Source organism: Theropithecus gelada, chromosome 7a, assembly GCF_003255815.1.
Source record: "Theropithecus gelada isolate Dixy chromosome 7a, Tgel_1.0, whole genome shotgun sequence".
NCBI lineage: Eukaryota > Metazoa > Chordata > Mammalia > Primates > Cercopithecidae > Theropithecus > Theropithecus gelada.
Genome location: NC_037674.1, coordinates 30,599,911 through 30,624,298, shown reverse-complemented (window position 1 = coordinate 30,624,298; position 24,388 = coordinate 30,599,911). Strand labels below are relative to the sequence as shown.

Here is a 24,388-nt window from a genome sequence, read left to right as displayed (position 1 = left end):
TGCACTTTGTAAATGTCACCCCCGTGTCTCAAAACGAAAACATCCCTTTGTCTTCTAGCACCTTCCAGAACGGGGCAGTGGAAACTAGTGTTGGGACAAAGGAGGCGAGCAGGGCCTTTTCGGGGCTCACAGAGGACCCCTCAGAGGCGCGGCGGCGGGGGAGAGCGCGACAGTCCCCCAACCCCCGCCAACCGGGCAGGGGCCGCTCCCGAGGTGACAGGAGGAGGCGGGAGGTGGAGGAGAGAAGGTCCCGCCCCACCTCGCTCTCCTTTACGGGAAGTGATGTGGGGCCAGGCGGAAAATACCCGCCAAGAACCCAAAAAAGGCCAGCGGCGGGTGGACGCGGCGCGCGGGGACTCGAGCCGGGCGGGGACAGGACTGCGGGGCGAGCCAGGTGAGGGGGCCTGAGGAGCGGGAGGCTCGCGGCGGGTTCGGTCCCTCCGGGAGGACCGAGTGAGGCGTCCCCGTGGGGCCGTCCTGGGGCTGGGGTCGGAGGCTGCGCCGCCCTTTCTCCTCGCCTCCTGGCACCCGAGCCCGCCGGAAAAGTGGCTTCTCTCCCAGGCCCTCAGTGCAGACCCCAGTGATGACAACCGCCTGGTGCTGGTCAGGTGCGGTCCGGGGTCCGGCCAGGGTCTCAGGTCGCCTCCGGGTTGCATCCAGGTGCGAGGGTGCCCATCAAGGGTAGGAAACTTTCCTGGAGGGAAAGGAGGAAAGTCCCCGACCTCCCGCACGCCCCCCAGTTCATTCCTCCCTCTTTAGCTTTCAGTTTAACTGTTTAACCCGGTTGCCCTCTCGGTGAGGGTCTGGACTGCAGACTGGCTGCGAGGGAGGGGCTCTCCCTTCTCCTGTCAGTTAGACAGCAAACTACCTGGCGGCCAGGCCCTGCCGTCGGGACTGGTGGTGGGCTGATGTGATGACAGGCTTTAGTAACTATTGCCAAAGCCTGTCTCTGTCCCAGTAGATCACCAGCTCAGCAAAGGCAGGCCTGAAGCGAAGGGAATTTTGTGAGCCCTGGACTGAGGAGCCTTCCCAGCCTTTTAGCTCCTGCTGGCCACCTGGGCCTGCATGGCCTCAGGGTCTTCTGCCACAGGGTCCTCTTCCTTACCCCTGCAGCTAACAGCTGTTCTTTCCTTCCGGATGGATTCTCACTTTTTATGGTTGGTTGATCGGTCAGATGTTGGAGTTGGGGGTAGAGGGATTATAGAGTTGCGCTATGTACGTTTTCTCTAATCATTGCTAATTAAATTTGTTGATTCTCCACTCACTGTTCTTGTTACTTTTTTTTTTTTTTCCCCGGCCTTCTTAAAAACTTGCTTTAGAGGGAAAATACAACCTGGAAAACAGTTTCTGCAGATGGTTAGAAGTGAAGAAAGGTTAATATAATGCCGAAGGAACTTGACTGAGGATCATTATTTTCTGTATTTTCTGTTGGTTTATGTTGTTTTATGTTTTCATTCCTACTTTTTTCTTCCTTCCTTTGTACCCTTCTCTCTTCCTCCCTCCCTCGCTTTTTTCCCTCCTTCCTTAATTTCTATGACCTGCTTTGATTTTTAATTTCATTGAAGTATATTTAATCTATTTTTCCTTTTTTTTTTTTTTTGAGACGGAGTCTGATTCTGTCGCCCAGGTTGGACTGCAGTGGCGTGATCTTGGCTCACAACAACCTCTGCTTCCTGGATTGAAGTGATTCTTTTGCTTCAGACTCTAGAGTAGCTGGGATTACAGGCATGCGCCACCATGCTTGGCTAATTTTTGTATTTTTAGTAGAGGTAGGGTTTTGCTATGTTGGCCAGGCTGGTCTCAAACTCCTGACCTCAAGTGATCAACCCGCATCAGCCCAAAGTGCTGGGATTATAGGCTTGAGCCACCACACCCAGCCTGTTTTTCCTTTTGTTGTTTGTGCTTTTGATGTCAAATTTAAGAAAACATTGTCAAATTCAAGGTCATGAAGATGTATACTTATGTTTTCTTCTAAAAGTTTTATAGTTTTACCTCTTACATTTCATTCTTTGATCCATTTTAAGTTAATTTTTAAATATGGTGTGAGGTAGGAGGTCTAACTTCAACATTTTGTGTGTGGATATCCAGTTCTTTCAGCACCATTTGTTTAAAAGACTGTTCCTCTTTGAATGGTTTTGGCACCTCTGTTGAGATAAATTGACGATGAATGTAAAGGTTTCTTTCTGAACTGTCAATTCTATTCCATTGATCTGTATGTCTGTCCTCAAGCTAGTATCATACTACCTTGATTATTGTAGCTACATAGTGTTTTGAAATCAGGATATGTGAGTCCTTCAACCTTGTTCTTTTTCAAGATTGTTTTGAGTGTCCAGTTCCCTGAATTTTCATATGAATTTTTTTTTTTTTTTTTTTGAGACGGAGTTTTGCTATTATTTCGCAGGTTGGAGTGCAATGGCACGATCTCGGCTCACTGCAACCTCCGCCTCCCAGGTTCAAGTGATTCTCCTGCCTCAGCCTCCTGAGTAGCTGGGATTACAGGCATGCGCCACCACGCCCAGCTAATTTTGTATTTTTAGTAGAGACAGGGTTTCTCCATGTTGGTCAGGCTGGTCTCGGACTCCCGATCTCAGGTGATCTGTCTGCCTCAGCCTCCCGAAGTGCTGCGATCACAGGCATGAGCCACTGTGCCTGGCCTTCCATATGAAATTTAAAGTCAGCTTCTCAATTTCTGTTGTTTTGGTTCTAGAATAGATGTAAGGGTTTTGAAGTGAACAACAATCTCTAGGAGCCACACTTTTGAGTTTTCTCTCCCAAAGTTGCTTTTCCCCTTGTCTTCTCCATCTTAGTGAATGGCAACTTCACTCTTCCAGATGCTCACACCAAACATCCTGAAATCATTCTTGATTCTTTCTCTTATACCCCACATTACATTCCTCAGCAGGCTGAGTGTGGTGGCTCACGCCTGTAATCCCAGCACTTTGGGAGACAGGTGGACGGATCACAAGGTCAGGAGATCAAGACCATCCTGGCTAACACGGTGAAATCCCATCTCTACCAAAATACAAAAAATTAGCTGGGCATGGTGGTATGTGCCTGTAGTCCCAGCTACTTGGGAGGCTGAGGCGGGAGGCTGAGGCAGGAGAATCGCTTGAACCAAGGAGGCAGAGGTTGCAGTGAGCCGAGATGGCGGTGCCACTGCACTCCAGCCTGGGCAACGTAGTGAAACTCCATCTCAAAAAAAAAAAAAAATTCCTCAGCAAATCTCACTGATTCTACTTTAAGAATACATCTGACCAGGCACAGTGGCTCACGCCTGTAATCCCAGCACTTTGGGAGGCTAAGACAGGTGGATCATCTGAGGTCAGGAGTTCAAGACCAGGCTGGCAACATGGTGAAACCTCATCTCTACTAAAAATACAAAAATTAGCCGGGCATGGTCATGGGTGCCTGTAATCCCAGCTACCTGGGAGGCTGAGGCAGGAGAATCACTTGAACCTGGGAGGCGGAGGTTGCAGTGAGCCAAGATTGCACCATTGCACCCCAGTCTGGGTGACTGAGACTCCATCTCAAAACAAACAAACAAACAAACAAACAAACAAACAAACAAACAAACAAAAAGAATACATCTAGGATGATAACCATTTTCCACCACTTCTGCTGCTTCCACCAAGTTCCTATCATCTCTGTCTCCTGGATTACTGCAAAAGCCTCCTAAAGGACTTCCCTGCTTCCACCCTTACTGCTGCACACTCTATTCTTAAGGCAGCAGCCAGGGTCAATTACGTCACTCTGCTTGAAACTCTCCAATGGCTTTTTATCTCAGAAGAGACAGAGTCCTCACCATGGTCTCTACAGCCCTTGCATGGAGTGTGGCTTCATCTGCTCTCACTCTTTCCTTTGCTGACTTCTGCTGCCGCCATACCTCAGGACCTTTGCCCTTGTTTCCTCTGCCTGGAATGCTCTTCCCCTCAGATGTCTGTGTGCCTTTCTTATTTATTTCACTCAGGTGAAAAGTCATTTTTCTAGAGAGGCCTTCTTTGACCACCGCATCTAAAAGAGTATTTCTCACCCATCCCATCATTTTCTGCCCCCTTACCTTGCCTTGTTTTCTTTAGAGTATTTATAGTACTGTCATACACAAACCAGCACATACACACGATATTTGTCTTTCACTGATAGAAGACAAGCTCCATGATGGCCAGGAATCTGCCTTGCTCACTGTGATGTCCACAGCACATAGAATGGTTTCTGACATACATTAAGCGCTCAAAAAGATAGGTGCTGAACTAATGAAAAAGGGAACGGAAGATGGAGCAATAGGGATCATTCTGCCATTTCTCTCATCCAAGTACTAACCAGGCCCAACCCTGCTTAGCTTCCAAGATCAGAGGAGAACAGGTGCATTCAGGCTGGTATGTCTGTAGAGCGTTCTGCTGTTTCTTTCCTACTATTCTATCCATTTTTTTTTTCTAAGAGAAGCAACGTCTATAGATACACCAGCATCTCCTAAGTCTCTCATCTTCTGTCCTACTTTCCCAAAAATAATAGTCTTATCTTCCTTAAAAAGGGGAAGTTCAAATAAGTAGAAAGGTGAGGCTGTCGGTCCTTTCCACGGTGGCAGACCGGAACCCTCTGTCTGTATCCTGGGCAAACTGGGCAGGGCCATTCAGTGCCTATCTCCAGGGTGTTGTCCTCTTGTGCTGATTTAGGAAGAGTGAAGTTTTTTGGAAATTTAAGAAAATGGAAATTCATTTCTTATGTATTTACTCAATAGAAACGGGGTTTCACCATGTTGACCAGGCCCCTGCGAAGGGAAATTGTCTTGCCATTGCTAAAACAAGATTGGTTCTTGAAGAGAGTAATTTATCCTTTCTATAGCCTTCACTTTTTATGCCGCATGCAGATTTTGCTTGGACTGTATTTGTTCTTCTGCTTCTTGGTCAGGAAGTTTGAGTTTATGATTTGGTTTCCCCAAGTGCAGACAGGAGCCCTGAGCTGGAGGCAGAGATAAGGGGTCTGTCATTTACCTGTGTTCATAGGGTAAGGTGTGTGGAGTAGAGAGCATTCAGCTCTGTTTGGACACTCTCGTTGTGCAGGCACTTGTATGACTGAGGTCTAGTAACACTCATATTTGATTTAGTGTCAAGTAAAATTAGATGCCTCTCTTACTCAAGAGGAATGCTGAAAGTTTTGTTCCTCCTTTCCTGTTTTTTGTTTGTTCGTTTTTCCTCTGTATATGTTGCCTTAAACAGAAGGTTACCATGTAGTGCTTTAGTCAGCCAACCTCCCATGTGTATGGAGTGAAGAGTTTTGATTCTAATGTGGGGATAGAGGTGGGGTGCCAGATTTAGCAAACTAAAAAAAGCTAAATATTGCAGATAAACACTGAATAATTGTTTCCTATATCTTATGCATTATTTGGGACATGCTTTTACTAAAAAATTGTTCTTTATTCCAAAATGCATATTTAACTGGGTGTCTTGTTTTGTGTCTGGCAGCCCTAGTTGGAGGTTATGTTTATGCATAGGAATTGCATCGATCGTGAAAATGTCCAAAGAATGATTGAGCCGTGGCTGATTTTTAGTGATTGTGCATGTATCCAAAAGAGAGGATTTGTAAACCCAAGGAGTATTAGAATTAGAAGGAAGTTAGAGAACATTTCATTTATCTCTAGTCTTTTATAGTTAAGGGAATTTACTCCAGAGAGGTTAAGTCACTTTGTCAAAGTCACATAGAGTTAGTGGCAGAGCTGGACATGGGACTGTGGGACCAGCGGTGGTTCTGCTGCATAATCCCGTCCCTTAAGAGGTCATGAAAAAGTTGCTTATGTTTTCATGTTGACCTTTAATCACATCTGTAGCCATCCACTCAAGATCACCTCATTATCATACTGTCCTTCAGTCCCCAGATCCAACATGTGGCAGTCAAAGCCATTCTCATGAGACACCTTGACTTTTCTCTGAGGGCTACATGACTGTTGAAAGCCCCACGTGGTTCTCTTCCCTGCTGTTATGCCAGAAAGCCTGTAGTTCAATGTATTTTTTTTTTTTTTTTTTGAGATGGAGTCTCGCTGTGTCTCCCAGGCTGGAGTGCAGTGGCACGATCTCAGCTCACTGCAAGCTCCGCCTCCCGGGTTCATGCCATTCTCCTGCCTCCGCTTCTTGAGTAGCTGGGACCACAGGCGCCCGCCACCATGCTGGGCTAATTTTTTTGTATTTTCAGTAGAGACGGGGTTTCACCCTGTTAGCCAGGATGGTCTCGGTCTCCTGACCTTGTGATCTGCCAGCCTCCGCCTCCCAAAGTGCTGGGATTACAGGCGTGAGCCCCTGCGCCTGGCCTATTTTTATTTTGTTTATGGTTTTGTTAACACTTTTGACCCTCTTGAGTATTTATTGTAAGGTGCTTTGATTAAGGTGGTCTTACTGAGTATAATTCCACAACAACTAAGTATTGTCTTATGGGAAGCCTGCTTGCTTTGAGTGGCCTATTCCCACGAAACTCCTCACCCCTTTTTATTTTGGTAGAATGAATATGGAAGATATACATATGACAAGGACCAAGGTAGATAGACAGGTATATGTGACTTGCTTACTAGAGATCTGTTCTTTTTAAACAATATTTTATTATTTTTTATTACAATTATTTGTACCTCTTTAAAAGAAAGCAGCCTTGAAAGTGAACATGCTTTCTCTAACTGCTATTTGAATACCATATTTCAGAACCACTAATCTTGTTTTTTCATAGTCTGGTTGGTTAATTCATATAAAGTCTTACCAGCTGCCAGGTCAAAGCATAATAATAAAATTGGTTGCCAAGAGACTGAAAAACCTGTTCATCCTTATTTGCTACAGTTTATCTACCTTGGCCTGATCCCAACCTCATGGGAGGCTGGTCAGGTCCTATCAGGGTATGGCTGAATACTAATCTCCTGTGTATTTGTATCTTTAAAAGCAAAGACAAGGTCTAAATCAGCTAGTTAAACATGATAATAGGATACTTTTATTCTTGCTGTACTAGCCCTAATAAGAGGGGAAATGAAACATACACAAATAGGTCATGGCTTAAATGTTCATTTGCAATACCAAAGAGTTTTAAAATATAACCTATGATTGTGGTCAGGATTTCTTTGTTTCTTGCTAAGAAATCATTATGAAAATAGTGATTTTCATAATACATCTCATCATTACAAGGAAACAACTCCAAGAATGAGTGAAGAGGTCTAGCGGTCCTTGAAAAGATAAGGCATTGTCCTCACAGTCAAATACTAGAGACCTAATGTGACTTTTCTCGTTAGGGACAAGGTCAGCTGTCCCAGGCCCCACGTCTGCCCTAGGCACAGAGGGCTGTGTAGTGAAGTGGGTTGTGATATTTCCTCAGGCGGTGGCTCGTTCCTGTGTTCCAGAGCTCCTGCTTGAATGTGGAAGAATCAACACAGTCAGGAATCAGTAGGTCGGTTTTTAGTCTCCATATTCCTGATTATTAACTATGTGATATCACACCAGTATCTCTCAGTTGGGGTTGATTTTCTCGCCTGCCCCACCCCACATGGGACATTTAGCAATGCCTGGCGACGTTTTTGACTGTCACAACTGGGGAGTGACTCCTGGCATTTAGTGGGTGGAGGCCAGGGATGCTGCAAAACATTCCCAGTACACAGGACAGCCCCCAACAAAGGATTATCCTGCCTAAAATGTCAACAGTGCTGAGGCTAAGAAACCCTGCATTAGACAAACCTCTTTGGCTTGCAGTTTCCCAAGTTACACGTTCTCTCCATCATGTAAAACTAAGCCTAACTCTACCACTGTTGTCTTTCTAACCTCTCCCTCACCCCAATTCTAAGTCAGTAAATATGGGGTAGGGCTCAGCCTGTTTATTTATTTATTTATTTATTTATTTATTTATTTATTGTCTCCACACGGGCTTCTGATGGGCAGTTGCAGTTGAGGCTGAGAACCACTGCCCCCAGGGATCATGCGAAATGGGGTTCTCATGGAGGTGCCAGGTTGGCCATAAGAGAGGAGTGGACCCTCTCGGAACAGCCTACCAGCAGGAGGAAGTGAGAGGCCTGTCTATTGCGTGCTTCCACGTGAGCAGAAGCCACATGCGTGAGCGACCACAGAGAACATGTACCTGAAGGGTTACACAGGGACTTGGGCTCTCAGTTTCTGCACGATAAGCTCTCAGCTGCCGGGAATGTCTACTTCCCAGATTTCCGGCTGACCACCATACCCTGGAAAGGAAATGATAAAACGGGACAGTTTCTTTATTAACACCCTGATTCTAGCTTCACTAGAGCTTCTCTGGGAGGTTGAAAATCAGTAACAAAAAACCTCACCCTGAGTCATCAGCCCATTTTGCCACCCAGATAAGGAAACCACATTTGTTACACTTACAGAATTGTGTAATTTAAGAGCTGGTAGGGACCTTGGAAATTGTAGCTCAGGCTCCCCTCCCAGAAGTCCAGAGCTGTACCTCAGGTCACGTGGCTCATTGATGGCAGGGATGGTTCCAGAAGCCTGGTCTGCTGGTTCCCTGGTGTGTTCTTTTTATGTTCTTATTCTAATATTTCTTGATTGGAACCAGTGGTACTGTGGACAATCCAAAATTGTGTGTGTTGTTCAAAGGAAGTGACTTCTAGATGGAACTTTGCTAACACCCAGAGTCTCTTCCTTGAACTCCTCTGAAATATGTTAGGAGGCAAAACAAGTATATCATGATTTCCCTGTGTTAAAGCAGTGCAGAAATACCCAAGTGCCTTCTCTGTGCCAGCTGCTGGTTAAAGGCCTGTACTGCTACTTTTCTGTTCCAATTCTTGCGCCTCCCTGCCATAGCCCATTTTTCACACAAAGCCAGTGATGTCCAAAAAAAAGGAATTCACACTCCTGAGGAGCATGAAACAAAATTTTAAAAAGTTAAAGGAATTCAGGTCATATCCTTCTGCTTAAAATCCCCTAGTTGCTTTCATTGTAGTAGGTGTGAGATCCACATAGGTAGCTGTGGTCTGTAAGGGCCTCTAGTTTCCTTTTTTTCCCTTCTCCCTTCCTTTCCTACTTTCCCTTCTCCCTTCCGTTCCCCCTTCCCTTCTCCCTTCCTTCCCTTCCTTTCTTTTCTATCTTCCCTTCTCTTCTTTCTTGTCTTTGTCACCCAGCTCACTGCAGCCTCAACATCCTGGGCTCAAGTGGATCCTCCTACCTCAGCCTCCCAAGTAACTAGGACCACAGGAACATGTCACCATGCTGGGCTAATTTTTGTATTTTTAGTAGAGATGAGTTTTTACCATGTTGGCCAGGCTGGTCTTGAACTCCTGACCTCAAGTGATCTGCCTGCCTTGGCCTCCCAAAGTGCTGGGATTACAGCTGTGAGCACTTCGCCCATCCTGGACTTTATTTTTAAAATGAAATCAGAATGCCAGTTTATTGATACATGAGAAATGGAACTGCTAAGCATAATAGATTCCTTTCTTTGAAGACAGCGTATGCTTCCTATAGGAAAAATATCCAGGTGAAGCAAATATAAAAGGAGAAAGCTACTGGGTAAGTATAGACTCAGCACCCAGTGAATTGGAAATCAAAAAGACCCAAGAGCTTTGATGCTGGAGAAAGATTACCATGTTAATGGCTCCTCAAAACTGGCTGGATGTGAAAATTGCACAGGAAGCTTTTGTTTAAAACATACCCACAAAAGAGTGTAAATTGGTTCAACTATTGTGGAAGACAGTGTGGTGATTCCTCAAGGATCTAGAACTAGAATTACCATTTGACCCAGCAATCCCATTACTGGGTATATACCCAAAGGATTATAAATCATGCTACTATAAAGACACGTGCACACATATGTTTATTGTGGCACTATTCACAATAGCAAAGACTTGGAACCAACTCAAATGTCCATCAATGATAGATTGGATTAAGAAAATGTGGCACATATACACCATGGAATACTATGCAGCCATAAAAAAGGAGGTGTTTATGTCCTTTGCAGAGACACGGATAAAGCTGGAAACCATCATTCTCAGCAAACTGTCACAAGGACAGAAAACCAGACACCGCATGTTCTCACTTATAGGTGAGAATTGAACAATGAGAACACTTGAACACAGGGCAGGGAATATCACACACTGCAGCCTGTTGTGGGGTGAGGGGAGGGGGAGGGATAGCATTAGAAGAAATACCTAATGTAAATTTTGAGTTGATGGGTGCAGCAAACCAGCATGGCACATGTACACCTATGTATCAAACTTGCATGTTGTACACATGTACCCTAGAACTTAAAGTATAATAATAATAATAATAATAATAATAAACATACCCACAAGAAACAACAACACATTTTTCAGTCTCTCCTTTGGAGATTCTAATTTATTAGGTTTGTGGTGAGGGCTTGGGAATCTATGTTTTATTTAAAATACTGCTGTAGTGATTGATGGTGGACAGCCTGGTTTGGCAACCAGTGCCTAGCTCACCTTTACTTCCAGCATGAGTAAACTCAGGCTGGAAGAGATCATATGTCTCATGCAGAGTCACACAGCAAGTGAGTGGGAAGATAGAATTCAAATCTCCCTGTCCTCTGTATGCATCGTTCAAACAACATAGTAAGATTCTCAGGGACAGGGGCAGCACAGCCTCGGAAATTGTTGGTTTCTTAGTTTTTTCCTCTATATTCATGTAACTAACCAGTCTAGTGTCAAACAGGAAATATACACAGCATAGTTTTTTTTTTGTTTTGTTTTGTTTTATTGCAAAGTGTCAGATTAGGACCAGTAACATCAGCACCACCTGGGAACTTAGAAATGCAGATTTTCAGCCCCACTCCAGACCTACTGAATCTGAAACTCTGGTGGGGCCTAGAGCCTGTGTTTTAAAGCCATCTAGGTGACTCTGATGCACCCCGAAGCTTGAGAATCACTGTCTGCAGGTACATTTCATGACTCAATCGCTGGTTAAAGCTGCTGACCTCGGCCTTTGTAGTTGATGAGTCATTAACATTGAGGCCTTAACTTTCCTAGCTATCTGCTTTCCTTGGTGATATTTATTCAAAACAGAAACTATTGTCGTAAGTTTTCATTAGAGACGGAGTCTCGCTCTGTCGCCCAGGCTGGAGTGCAGTGGGGTGATCTCAGCTCACTGCAAGCTCCACCTCCCAGGTTCACCCCATTCTCCTGCCTCAGCCTCCCAAGTAGCTGGGACTACAGGCGTCTGCCACCACACCTGGCTAATTTTTTGTAGTTTTAGTAGAAACGAGGTTTCACTGTGTTAGCCAGGATGGTCTCGATCTCCTGACCTCGTGATCTGCCCACCTCGGCCTCCCAAAGTGCTGGGATTACAGGCTTGAGCCACCGCACCTGGCTGGGAATGGACTTTTATTGAGCACTTGCCGTATGTGAGGCACTGTGTGTGAGGCTATTATTTGTTTCATTTAATTCTCACATCCACCTTGCCAGGTCAGTGTTATTATCCCTATTTTACAGATTTGGTATCTGAGGCTAGTAGAAGTTAGATATAATCTTGATGTACAGGCTATTTGCCTAACTATAGTTGTACATTTTTGCCATCTGTTGTCTCCCTAGAACAGTGGCTTACAAGCTTGATTGCGTATAACCAGAACGCCCCTGGGAAGCTTGTTATAAATGCAAATTCCCTAGGCCTCCCTTGCAGAGATCCTAATTCGGAGGCCTGGATGGGACCCAGAATTTTGAATTTTCCTCAAATACCCTAGGTGATTCTGCGCCAGTCCTAGATCCATTTTCACCTGCCCTAATTGGTTGACCAGTTGCCCCTCAAGGCTTCTCTGAAGTTCTGTGTTCTCCTGTGTTTTGTGCTCCCAGGCCTTGGACACTGGTTGGAGAAGAAATATGAGTATGGGAGGAGAGGCCATGGGAGCCTTTATTAAGAGTCTTATCTGCCCGGCTCTTTCTGCTGTCTCTGCTGCTGCTTAGAGGGTTCCTAGGCCATATTTTGGCTTTGAGTAACTTGTGATGCTTTCCATTATCTATCCCAAAGTTTGTAACTGTTCTTTTTTTTTTTTTTTTTTTTGAGACGGAGTCTCGCTCTGTCGCCCAGGCTGGAGTGCAGTGGCCGGATCTCAGCTCACTGCAAGCTCCGCCTCCCGAGTTCACGCCATTCTCCTGCCTCAGCCTCCTGAGTAGCTGAGACTACAGGCGCCCGCCACCTCGCCCGGCTAGCTTTTTGTATTTTTTAGTAGAGACGGGGTTTCACCGTGTTAGCCAGGATGGTCTCGATCTGCTGACCTCGTGATCCGCCCGTCTCGGCCTCCCAAAGTGCTGGGATTACAGGCTTGAGCCACCGCGCCCGGCCGTAACTGTTCTTATAGCAACTTTGCCCTTGTGTCTGTGGGGTGCATAGATGTGAGCCATTTCCTTCAGGCTGTCATTAATAACTGTGGAGTAGGGAGTTGCTTCAGCTTTTGAGGTCAGAAATGGTATTTCATCTGTTTGGTGATAAAAGCCCTTGTTTTTCAGGGATAGAATTGACATATATAGTGAATGATTTGGCTTAGAACTTAGAAATGCAGATGCAGATGTTCAGCCCCATGCAAATGTACTGAATTCACTAAATAATTAGAAGACGGAATAATCTGGTGCTATTATGAAGGAAAAAAGTGAAATGGAAATTAAAAAAAAATTTCAGATATGATGCCTGATGTCCTTTGTGAGGTGACAGGCTGATTTCTGTCTACAAGTTTAGAAGCAGCTACTAACATAAATAACCCAGGAATCCCATAGTGTAAAAGAGTCATGTCTATGAAAAGATAGTGGAAATCGGCCAGGCTTTTGTCCAGTAGAGAAATCAGAAATGTTAAACTATTAAATTTCTTTAATATGTCTTAGTCCCTGAAACAAAATGTGTATTACAAAATGGGAAGGAAATTCACAAAAGCAAACATTGCAGCTTCCTGAAGTCCACTATATATAAAGCAAATTATAGGTTATGTTTCTAAGAATACTTTCTTTTTCTACCTGATATTAGAGTTGATAATAACAATATGCAAGTGAGTATAATAGCTACAGCTACCATATGTGTCAAGAATTATACAAACACTTTCTCATTTAATCCTCAAGAATCTTACAAAGCAGATATTATCCTTCATTATACAAATGATGAAACAGGCTCAAGAGGATGAAGTAATTTGCCCAATGCTGGGATATGGTTTCCAGGGATTCAGGACTTTCAGTGCTATAACTCAGACGGTCTCCACTAAACTGGGTTGGTTGGTCCCACCAAGTGTCACCCAACCTGCTGACCCACAGTTAATAGTAAGGCCAAAGGGTTCTGAGTTAGACAGTGGTTAATATACTGAAAATTGCCAACCTGCCTCACAGAGCAACTTTCAGAACATTTTTTGGTGCCCATTTTTCTTCATTTTACACACAGTTCTAATAATCTGGGTTATTTGGTTTCCAGGTGCCTTGTCAATTAAAAACAGTGCATCGGAAGGGGTAGGGGTTGACCCAGGAAGGCACACGGATTACTGTGGTGAGGGATAGCTGCCTGACTGATAGCAAAGGTGAGGGCAGGGAGAAGGAAATATAAATTAACAAAAGACACGAAATCAATACAGTGGTCAGGAGCCATTTATTATGGAGGCAAACATACATTAAAAAGAATAGCTATTATTGAACATTTCCTTTGTGTCAAACACAGTTTTAGGCATTTTATAGGTATACATAATTAAATCCATGCAAAGTAATCCTATTATTATTCCTGTTCCACAGATGAGGCAACTGAGACAGAGAGGTTAAGTAATTTGCTCAAGGTCACATGGCCTGTGAGTGGTAAAGTTGAGAATTAAAGTCATACAGTCTGTCTCCAGACTCAGATCCTCAACATCCTACTTCAGTGTAGGTCCTAGGTCTTGAGGACGTAGCATGGCAAGTTAGTGAGGTTTATTGTGATGTCCTGAATCCTCCAAGGAAAAAAAAAAAAAACCCATGGGCATTAAATTTTATTTTGTAATAATTAATTTTTAAAAATTTACCAAAGCTTTTTTTTTTTTTTTTTTTTTTTTGGGAGACAGAGTCTCGCTATGTCACCCGGGGCTAGAGAGCAGTGGCGTGATGTTGACTCACCGTAACCTCCGCCTCCCTCGTTCAAGTGATTCTCCTGCCTCAGCCTCCTAAGTAACTGGGATTACAGGTGTGTGCCATCACATCTAACTAATTTTTGTATTTTTAGTAGAGACGGGGTTTCCCTATGTTGGCCAGGCTGGTCTCGGACTCCTGGCCTCCAGTGATCTGCCCACCTCTGCCTCCCAAAGTTCTGGGATTACAGATATGAGACACCATGCCCCGCCAAATTTACCAAAGTTATACATGGACATTGTTCTACAACGCCTGTTACACAAAACCAGTAGACTCCTCTCCCCCAGCCCATTTCCTGCTCCCCAGAGTTAACCAGTGAACTCTTGCAGTAGTTTACACATCTAGTCTCTAAATGACATGTTTCTATTCCTATGGTCAGTTTTTCAGTTTTAGTCATTATCTGTCGATACTTTATTACAGAAGAAGAGAATTTAGCTCATTCCTCCATCCACCCCTGCTACAAGTGTACCATTTTCATCTCCTCTTTCTTACCTGAGTTTGTTCATTTGTTCCTACATTTGTTTGTTCATTCTTTCCTTCCCCTACTCAACAGTTTATTTTTACTTTATGGAGGTATTATTGACAGATAAAAGGCTATACATATTTAATATATAGATCTTGATGAATTTGGGGATAATTATTCACCCATGAAACCATCGCCACCATCAAGGCCATAAACATATCCGTCATCTCCCAAAGTTTTATCCTGCCTCCTTTATTATTATTATTGCTTTGTGTGTGTGTGTGTTTTAAGAACAATTAACACTGGACCTATCTTCTTAGCAGGTTTCAGTATATAATACAGTATTAGTATTATATAGACATTATGCTGTATAATAGCTTTTCAGAACTTATTTTTGCATAACTGAAGCTTGTTCCCTTTAACTGTGACCTTCCCATTTCCCCTTCCTCCCAGTCCCTGGCAACCATCATTCTGCTCTCTGCTTCTGGGAGTTTGAGTATTTTTTTTTTTAATTACATTTTTTTCTTTTAGAAACAAGATCTTGCTGTGCTGCCCAGGCTGGAGTGCAGTGATGTGATCATAGCTCACTGCAGCCTTGAAGTCATGGGCTCAAGCAATTATTGTGCCTCAGCCTCTTGAGTAGCTGGGGCTACAGGAGTGGCCACCATGCGTGTAGAGTTTGACATTTTAGATTCTATATATTAAATATATGGAAGATCACATAGTATTTTTCTTTATGTGTCTGGCTTATTTAACTTAGTCTAATAGCTTCCACACCTATCCGTATTGTCACAGATGGCAGGATTTCTTTCTTTTTTAACGCTGAATACTTTTCCATTGTATGTATAGACCACATTTTCTTCATTTATTCATTGTGAATGGACATTTAGGTTGCTTCTAAGTCTTGGCTATTGTGAATAATGCTGCAGTGAACATGGGAGTACAGATACCACTTAGAAATCCTGATTTCAATTCTTTCAGATGTATTATACCCAGAAGGAGGATTGCTAAATCCTATGGTATTCTATTTTTAAAATTTTTGAAAAAAATTAGTTTAAAGAACCTCCATAATGTTTTCCATGGTGGCTGTACCACTCTGTATTCCCACCAACAGTGTACAAGGGCCCCTTTTCTCCATATCCTTGCCAACACTTACCTCTTGTTTTTTTTTTTTTTCCTAATTGGCCATCCCAGCAGATGTGAGGTAATCAAAATCATTGTGGTTTTGATTTGCATTTCTCTGATGATTAGTGATGTCGAGCACTTTTTCATATACTTGTTGACCATTTTTTATGTATTCTTTGAAAAACTGTCTATTCAGGTCTTTTGCCCATTAAATTTTTTTTTCTTTTGGGTGTTTTTTTGGTATTCAGTAGTATGAGGTTCTTGTATATTTTGGATATTAACCCCTTATCAGATTTACATTTTTTTTTCCTTCTATACATTGCCTTTTCTTTCTTTCTTTTTTTTTTGTTTTTTGAGGTGGAGTGTCATTCTGTCACCTGGCTGGAGTTCAGTGGCACGACCTCCGCTCACTGCAACCTCTGCCTCTGGACTCAAGTGATTCTCGTGCCTCAGCCTCCTGAGTAGCCAGGATTACAGGTGCCTACCACCATGTCCAGCTAATTTTTGTATTTTTAGTAGAGATGGGGTTTTGCCATGTTGGTCAGGCTGGTCTCAAAGTCCTGCCCTCAAGTGATCTGCCTCTGGGCTCCCAAAGTGCTGGGATTACAGGTGTGAGCCACCATGCCCGGCCAGTGGCCTTTCCATTTTATTGTTTCCTTTGCTGTGCAGCAGCTTTAGTTTGATGTAATCACACTTTTTTTCGTCTTTTTTTTTTTTTTTAGATGGAATCTCACTTTGTCACCCAGGCTGGAGTGCAATGGAGCAATCTCAGCTCACTGCAACCTCTGCCTCCTGGGTTCAAGTGATTCTCCTGCCTCATCCTGCCAAGTAGCTGGGATCATAGATGCGCACCACCATGCCCCAGTTAATGTTTGTATTTTTAGTAGAGACGGGGTTTCACCATGTTGGCCAGGCTGGTCTTGAACTCCTGACCTAAAGTGATCTACCTACTTTGACCTCCCAAAGTGCTGGGGTTACAGGCGTGAGCCACTGTACCTGACGGGATTATTTAGAGTATCTCTTATTATTCTTTGTACCTCTGTGGTATCAGTTGTAACACCTCCTATTTCATTTACAATTTTATTAATTTGAGTTTTTACTCTTTTTTTAGACTAGGTAAAGTTTTCTCTCTCTCTCTGTCTCTCTTTCTCTCTCTCTCTCCGCCTCAGTAAAATAAAATTTATTTAATTTTTTGAGGACGGATTCTTGCTGTGTTACCCAGGCTGGAGTGCAGTGGTGCAATCTCAGCTCAATGCAACCTCTGCTTCCCAGGTTCAAGTGATTCTCCTGTTTCAGCCTCCCAAGCAGCTGGGATTACAGGCACCCGCCACCACGCCCGGCTAATGTTTGTATTTTTGGTAGAAATGGGGTTTCGCCATGTTGTTCAGGCTGGTCTCAAACTCCTGACCTCAGGTGATACCCGCCTCGGCCTCCCAAAGTGTTGGGATTATAGGCATGAGCCACTGCGCCCAGCCAGTTTTGTCAATTTTATTTTTTCAAAAAATAGTTAGTTTTATTCATCTTTTCTTTCTTTTCTTTTTTTTTTTTTAAATTTTTTTGGTCTCTATTTAATTTTAGCTCCAATCTTTATTATTTCATTCCTTCGTCTAACTTTGGGCTTATTTTGTTCCCTTTTTTCTAGTTTGTTGCAGTATAAACTTAGGTTGTTTACTGAAGATCTTTCTTTTTTCTTAATGGAGGCCATTTATCACTGTAAACTTCCCTCTTAAAACTGCGTCTGCTGAATCCCATAAAATTTTGATGTGTTATATTCTATTTCCATGTATCTCGAGATTAAAAAAAAATCCTTTTGATTTTATTTGACCAAGTAGCTGTTCAGGATTATGTCACTGAATTTCCACATATTTGTGAAATTTTCAGTCTTCTTCCTGTTATTGATTTCTAGTTACATGTTGGTGTGGTCAGAAAAGATAATTAGTATGATTTCAATCTTCTTAAATTTGTTGAGACTTGTTTTGTGGCCTACTATATGTTCTATCCTGAAGAATATTCCATGTGCACTTGAGAATAATGTATATTCTCCTATAGTTGGATAGAAAGTTCTGTATGTGTCTGTTAATTCTATTTGTTCTATAATATTGTTCAGACCTGCCATTTCCTTATTGATTTTCTATCTGGATGATCTGTTCATTGTTGAAATTAGGGTATTCAAATCCCTTACTATTATTGTATGATTATCTATTTCTCCTTTCAGTTTGGTTAATATTTGCTTTATATATTTAGGTACTTTGATGTTGGGTGCTTACATGTTTACAACTGTTATATCTGCTTGATGAATTCACCTCCTTGTCACCACATAACTACCTTCTTGGTCTCTTGGGACTGTTTTTTACTTGAAGTCTATTCTGATATAAGTATAGTCACCCCTGCTTTCTTTTGGTTTCTATTTGCATGAAATATTTTTTTCCATCCCTTCACTTCCAGTCTGTCTGCCCTTAAATCTAAAACGACTCTCTTTTAGGCAGCAAATAATTGTATCTTATTTTTTATATATATTCTGTCATTCTATGCCTTTTGTTTTTATTTATTTATTTATTTTTTTGAGACGGAGTCTTGCTCTGTCGCCCGGGCTGGAGTGCAGTGGCCGGATCTCAGCTCACTGCAAGCTCCGCCTCCCGGGTTCACGCCATTCTCCTGCCTCAGCCTCCCGAGTAGCTGGGACTAGGGGTGTCCGCCATCATGCCTGCCTAATTTTTTTTGTATTTTTAGTAGAGACGGAGTTTCACTATGTTGGCTAGGCTGGTTTTGAACTGAGCTCAAGTGATCTGCCCGCCTTGGCCTCCCAAAGTGCTAGGATTACAGGCATGAACCACCATGCCCAGCCTCTATGTCTTTTAATTGGAGAATGTAATACATTCACATTTCAAGTAATTATCGATAGATAGGGACTTACTATGCCATTTTGCTCATTATTTTCTATTTGGTAGTTCTTTCTTTCTTTTCTTAAAAAGCTGAGCTGCTTTTTAAGCAGATGACCACCATTCTGTCTGTTTTGAGTCCCGATTTTACGGTCCCCCGAATTCCAGAAGTTTTGGGGTTCTGAATCCCTGAGACTTTCTGGAGATTCTGTGATGAGTTCCTTCTTGGATTTCCCTACTGGCAGATAAAGAGTCAGCTTTCCGAGGTCTGTTAATCAGTTACCTCTAGTCCATCTACTCTCTAGCCTCTACCATTTTGTTGCTTCCACTACCTGATCTTTGTCCTTGTGAGTTTATGTCTAAAAGAAATAAAACATTCTTTATTGTTATATTAGTGAGATTTTGGGAGGAAGCAGAACCACATGTACATGCTGAGCATGCCATCTTTATTCTGAAGTCTGAAAGATATTTTAGAAAGATTTTAATGCAACAGCATCCAAAAAAGGTTTTGTTGCTTTAAGCAGACTACGAAAAATGGTATTGTTGTAATAATTTTACTTGCTATTCAAATTATAGTTCCAGAGTTAGGAATGTCGGTATTACCTGGGCATCACCTGGGTGCTTACTCGAAATACAGACTCCTGGGCCCCCTACAGAAATTATTTATTTATTTTTTTATTTTTTGAGAGGGAGTCTCGTCCTGCCGCCCAGGCTGGAGTGCGGTGGCGCCATCTCGGCTCACTGCAAGCTCCGCCTCCTGGGTTCACGCGATTCTCCTGCCTCAGCCTCCTGAGTAGCTGGGACTATAGGCACCCACCGCCACGCCCAGCGAATTTTTTGTGTTTCTAGAGACGGCGTTTCACTGTGTTAGCCGGTAAGGTCTTGATCTCCCCCTACGTGAATATTGAATCAGAATTAGCATTTTGAAAGATCCCTAGGAGATTCCTATATATCTTGAGGCTTGAGAAGTGCTAATATGAACTTGTAATTAAAGGAAGCTAACTCTAATGAATTTTCATCTGGGATTTAAAAATCTTGATACATTTTTCTTACTAAATTGTTCTCAAAATTCTCGAGGTTGCTGTGAGATATAAAAGAGAAAGGGGTGCATTTTCATGAGATTTTCATCAGGTATGAAACAAAACTTCCATTTCATTTACCATGAGAAGAGATGTCAGACTGGTTGTGCTCAGACTTTTCTTAGCTGCCCACAGTTCTTGAGGCTGGTGGTAGTTTTTTTAGATTGGACAGATTGAGTCTTCAGTCACACGTTGAGCTGCCAAAATGAAAGCGTAGCTTCTCCTAGAGGTAAGGGATACATTGATTAGTTCTATGTCCAACATTTCACCCAATAATTAATAAGTGCTCAATAACTCGTTGGGGGGTGAATGAATAAAAAACAAGATACAACCCCGTCTTCAAGATCGTCACAAACCAACAACAAAGACCAAGAAATAAATTGAATAATTAGCATACAGGGGTGACCAGTTGTAGAAATACTAAGCACAGGGAAGGTGCATCCAGCTCAGCATTGCTGGCACAAGGAGCCAAGGAGCTGATTCTCTTGGTGAACAGAGCTTGGTGCATTTAGAGCAGCTGCTCTCACACTTTAGTGTGTATCAGAATCACCTGGAGTGCTTGTTGAACCACAGACAGCTGTGCCCTATCCTCAGCATTTCTAATTCAGTGGGGTGGGCCCAAGAATGTGCAAATGTAGTAAGCTCCTAGAAGATGCTGGTAATACTGGTCTTGGAACCACAGTTTGAGAACCACTTAACTTAGAGAATTACAACGAATTCTGATGGCTGGACTCTGGCAGCTTATAGGCAGGAGGCAGGTGATACTGAAGGCAGAAGCTTAAGGAGTAGGAATTTTATTGTGGAGATTGTGGGGAGCCATTAACAGGAGAGTGATGGACTCTCATTTGCCTTTTGGAAAGATCACTTTGGGTGTGGTGTGGAGGATGGATCAGAGTCAAGAATACGTGGGGATCAGAAAACCAAATAAGAGGTTTATTATAGCCATCCAAGAAATAATCAAAACTTGGAGTAAAGGCGAGATGATGAATATCCTTAGGACCTGCTGGCCAATTGGAAGTGGGAGGGGCAGAGAGGGAGGAGTTAATGAGAACCATCAGATTTCTGGCTGTGTGTTGGGATTGTGTGATTCAAGACACAGGAAGAGAAGTGGGATTGAAGCAAGGTTGTGGAGAAAAGCAAAGGAGGTGAGTACAGGACATGTTGGATTGAGATGCCAGCAAGATATCTGGGTGGACTCCCTTGTAGGCAGTTTTACTTATGGAATTGGAGGCCAGCTGCAAGGTCTGGTAAGTAATCCAGCCGCTTCCCTCCTGCCACTTCCATTTGATCTCCCATATCATTTGTTTGGATGAGGCATTGTATTTGTAAGCAACAATACGAATATAACCTTCAAGGGCCTTGAGAATACAATACTTTTCTAAATATTTTCTCGAGAAAACAAATGTTCTACTTTTTTGATTCACGGGGTAGGGGGGAGGAAGAAAGAGCTGAAGTACCAGTCTTCTAATACCAGAAGAGGTTAATAAAGCCGCCCTCTGAGTGGCCAGTCGAATTGGAACTTGGTAAGCTTGAAAGGGGCAAAAATCACTTGACTGGTCTGCAGTGCCATATGACAAACAGCTGAGACTAATTAGCTGGATTGCGGGTTTTTACAGCGATGCCTGTTTTGAAAGTTGATGGAGCGAATGCTTTTCAAAAGAGTCTTTTGAAAACCTTTTTAAGTAGGCCATTCTGACTTTAACATTTCTCCCTGTCTTAACCTCAGACAAAAAGTAACCTTCCTGAAGAGGACATGTGATTGGAAATTGTCAATTGTTGAAGCGTTGGTAACTCCCGTCTCTAACATTTTAGAAAATTACAACAAGCGGTTCTCTACCCTGGCAAGGTATGGTTTTGTATTTATCTTTTTTTTTTTTGGTAGTGGTTTTGAGCTCTGTCATGTCAATTTTCATGCGCTTAAATTATGTGCAATATAACACACAATACCAGTGCACATATTATTTTTAAACTAAAGACTTAATGATGTCTACTAAATTTCTAGGGATTAGTTTGAAAAGTGAATTTTCAGTGACCAGGGAGTGGGTACGAATACTGACTGCATTTTTCCTTTCTTTTCTGTACGTGAATAAAGAAACACAGGTTTTTACTTTCAGGTAATTGTTGAATATGAGAGCTGATTAAGAGATTGAATTATTCTGAGAGTCTTGCTTATCCTCTGAGGGTTGTTTGACAAAAATTCAAGCTTACTGGTGTTTTGTTTTTGATAGTGTTAACAGCGTTCTTTCTTTTCTCTTTCTTTCTTGCTTTCCCTTTCCCTTTCCTTTGTTAAATCTGAGACAGTCTTGCTCTGTCGCCCAGGCTTGAGTGCAGCGGTACAATCTTGGGTTACTGCAACTTCTGCCTCCCAGGATCAAGCAATTCTCCTGCCTCAGCGTCCTGAGTAGCTGGGACCCCAAGCTACCATGCCTGGCTAATTTTTGTATTTTTAGTAGAGATGGGGTTTCACCATGTTGGCCAGGCTGGTCTCAAACTTCTGACCCCAAGTGATCTGCCCGCCTCGGCCTCCCAAAGTGCTGGGATTATAGGCATGAGCCACCGTGCCCGGCCTAATAGTGTTAATAGTTTTAATGGAGGAATGTAAGTGTGTGTTTTAGTGTAAGGTTTATTTCTTCTGGGAATTAAATCTGCTTTTCTTTTCTTTTCTTTTTTTTTTTTGAGACGGAGTCTGGCTCTGTCGCCCAGGCTGGAGTGCTGTGGCCGGATCTCAGCTCACTGCAAGCTCCGCCTCCCGGGTTTACGCCATTCTCCTGCCTCAGCCTCTGGAGTAGCTGGGACTACAGGAGCCCGCCACCTCGCCCGGCTAGTTTTTTGTATTTTTTAGTAGAGACGGGGTTTCACCGTGTTAGCCAGGATGGTCTCGATCTCCCGACCTCGTGATCCGCCTGTCTCGGCCTCCCAAAGTGCTGGGATTACAAGCTTGAGCCACCGCGCCCGGCCAAAATCTGCTTTTCAATTAGTGTTAATTCTGTTAGGTTTGATAAGGGTATTGTTGTTATGTAAGGAAATGTCCATATATTTTAGAGATGCAAAGTGAAGTATGCTGGAGTGAAAGATCTGGGTGGTGTGATGGGAGATTTCATTATGTAATTCTCTCTACTTCTGGATATTGTATTAGTTTACTAGAGCTGCCATAACAAAGTACCATAAACTGGGTGGCTTTAAAACTGTGATTTCAAAAACAGAAATGTATTTCCTCACAGTTGTGGAGCCTGAAAGTCTAAGATCAAGATGTCAGTGGGGTTGGTCCCTTTTGAGGACTGTGAGGGAGAATCCATTCTAGGCCTTTCTGCTTAGCTGTGGATGGCTGTCTTCTCCCTATGTCTCTTCATGCCATCCTCCCTGTGTTCATATCTGTGATCACAGTTCCTTTCTTGTGAAGAGACCATGAGGGAAGATTAGGACCCACCCTAATGACCTCTTTTTAACTTGATTCCCTCTATAAAGGTCCTAGCTCCAAAAAACATTATATTCTGAGGTACTGAGAATTAGAGCTTCAGCATGTGAATTTTAGGGGAACACAATTCAATCCGTAACTGGCAGTCTGAAAAGTTTCATAATATGATATTTTAAAGATTTGCCTGAAATTGCATGCAGTAAACATTTGTTAAGCCCAGTGCCTGGTAAGTGCTGGATATTGAGTGTGTAAAGATGTGGAAGACATGGTTCCTGTCCACTAACCCATGGTTTAATCAAATACAGGGATCTAACTTTGTGAGTGTGTATGTGTTTGCTTATTCCTTCCACTGAGTTGTAGCCACTCTCACACTTGTGTGTCCCTGGAGGCACAATCACGGTCCTGACACATGGACAGCCTAATATCACAAGAGATACCTGGAAGGGTTCCCTTGCCCTGAGCACCCATGAGCATAGGTTAAGAGAGTGGAAGGACTTCGTGTTCACCCAGTCCATTCTTCTCATTTTACAGATGAAGAAATTGAGGCTTAGAAGTGCTAAAGTCATTTGCTGATTTGTATTAGTGCCAAGTCATCCTTCAGAGTCTCCTGGCTTCCATTCCAGTGTGGTGACCAAAAAATACTGTTTTCTTTGCCACAAACTCATGCTTTTCACCTGGGAATGAGCCCCAAGCCCCATTATCAGAAGTCATTGTGGGAAAGAGCCTTGATAAAAAGCGGACATTCTGTGTCAAGGTTCTTGGATTATAAATACCAAAAAAAAAAAGAGATGTTTTGGGGATGAGTGTTTATTCACGAGGGCATTTTATCCATAGAATGAAGTTAGATTAAATACATTCCAAAGGAGTTTAGCCCCATCTTGGCTGCTTTCTCTGTTTCTTAGCTCTTTCTCCTTGTCACTTGTAGAAATAGGTCGTAGAGCTACGACTCTGCGGCCATAAGAATACAAACAACTGTTTTTCTTCTTTCTTGGTGCTTCTGCTGCCCACAAGACAGGAACTGTGGCAGAAAGGGGACGGTCTGATGAAACCTTGCTGGCTGGCAGGATGGCACCATGGCAACTAGGCTGCCTCTCTCTGTAGCTGTTTTAGCTTCCGCCCTCTCTGGACCCTCGGTACCTGAGTGCTCAACGGGGAAACTGTCTTCTCCCTGCCTCCATTTCTGATTTTCCTCTGTAGGATTAAGGCTTCTTGAGATATCTGCTCATCTTTTGCTGTTATTCCTTTCTTCCTCCCTTTGAACTTGTTTGATTTAGAGCCAGAGCTCAGGCTATAGCACACATGATAGCTGATGAGTCATGTGAAGCCCATTAAAAACAAAAGCTGATTATCACAGGAGCCATTATTTAC

The 24,388-nt window shown here is 43.0% G+C and overlaps 1 protein-coding gene across 3 annotated transcripts in view; it reads left to right on the top strand.

Annotated features, from left to right (window-relative positions):
* The first annotated feature begins 262 nt into the window (after window positions 1–262).
* Window positions 263–24,388, top strand: part of RAB27A (RAB27A, member RAS oncogene family) — an 89,194-nt gene continuing 65,068 nt past the window's right edge. Inside the window, exons 1-2 of one of the 3 annotated variants that reach the window (XM_025389554.1) lie at window positions 263–394; window positions 21,332–21,451. The gene's annotated coding sequence lies outside the window, so the exon portion shown is untranslated. Of the gene's footprint in view, window positions 395–20,699; window positions 20,751–21,331; window positions 21,452–24,388 lie in introns of those variants that run through there. The other 2 variants (XM_025389555.1, XM_025389556.1) reach the window with 2 other exon arrangements.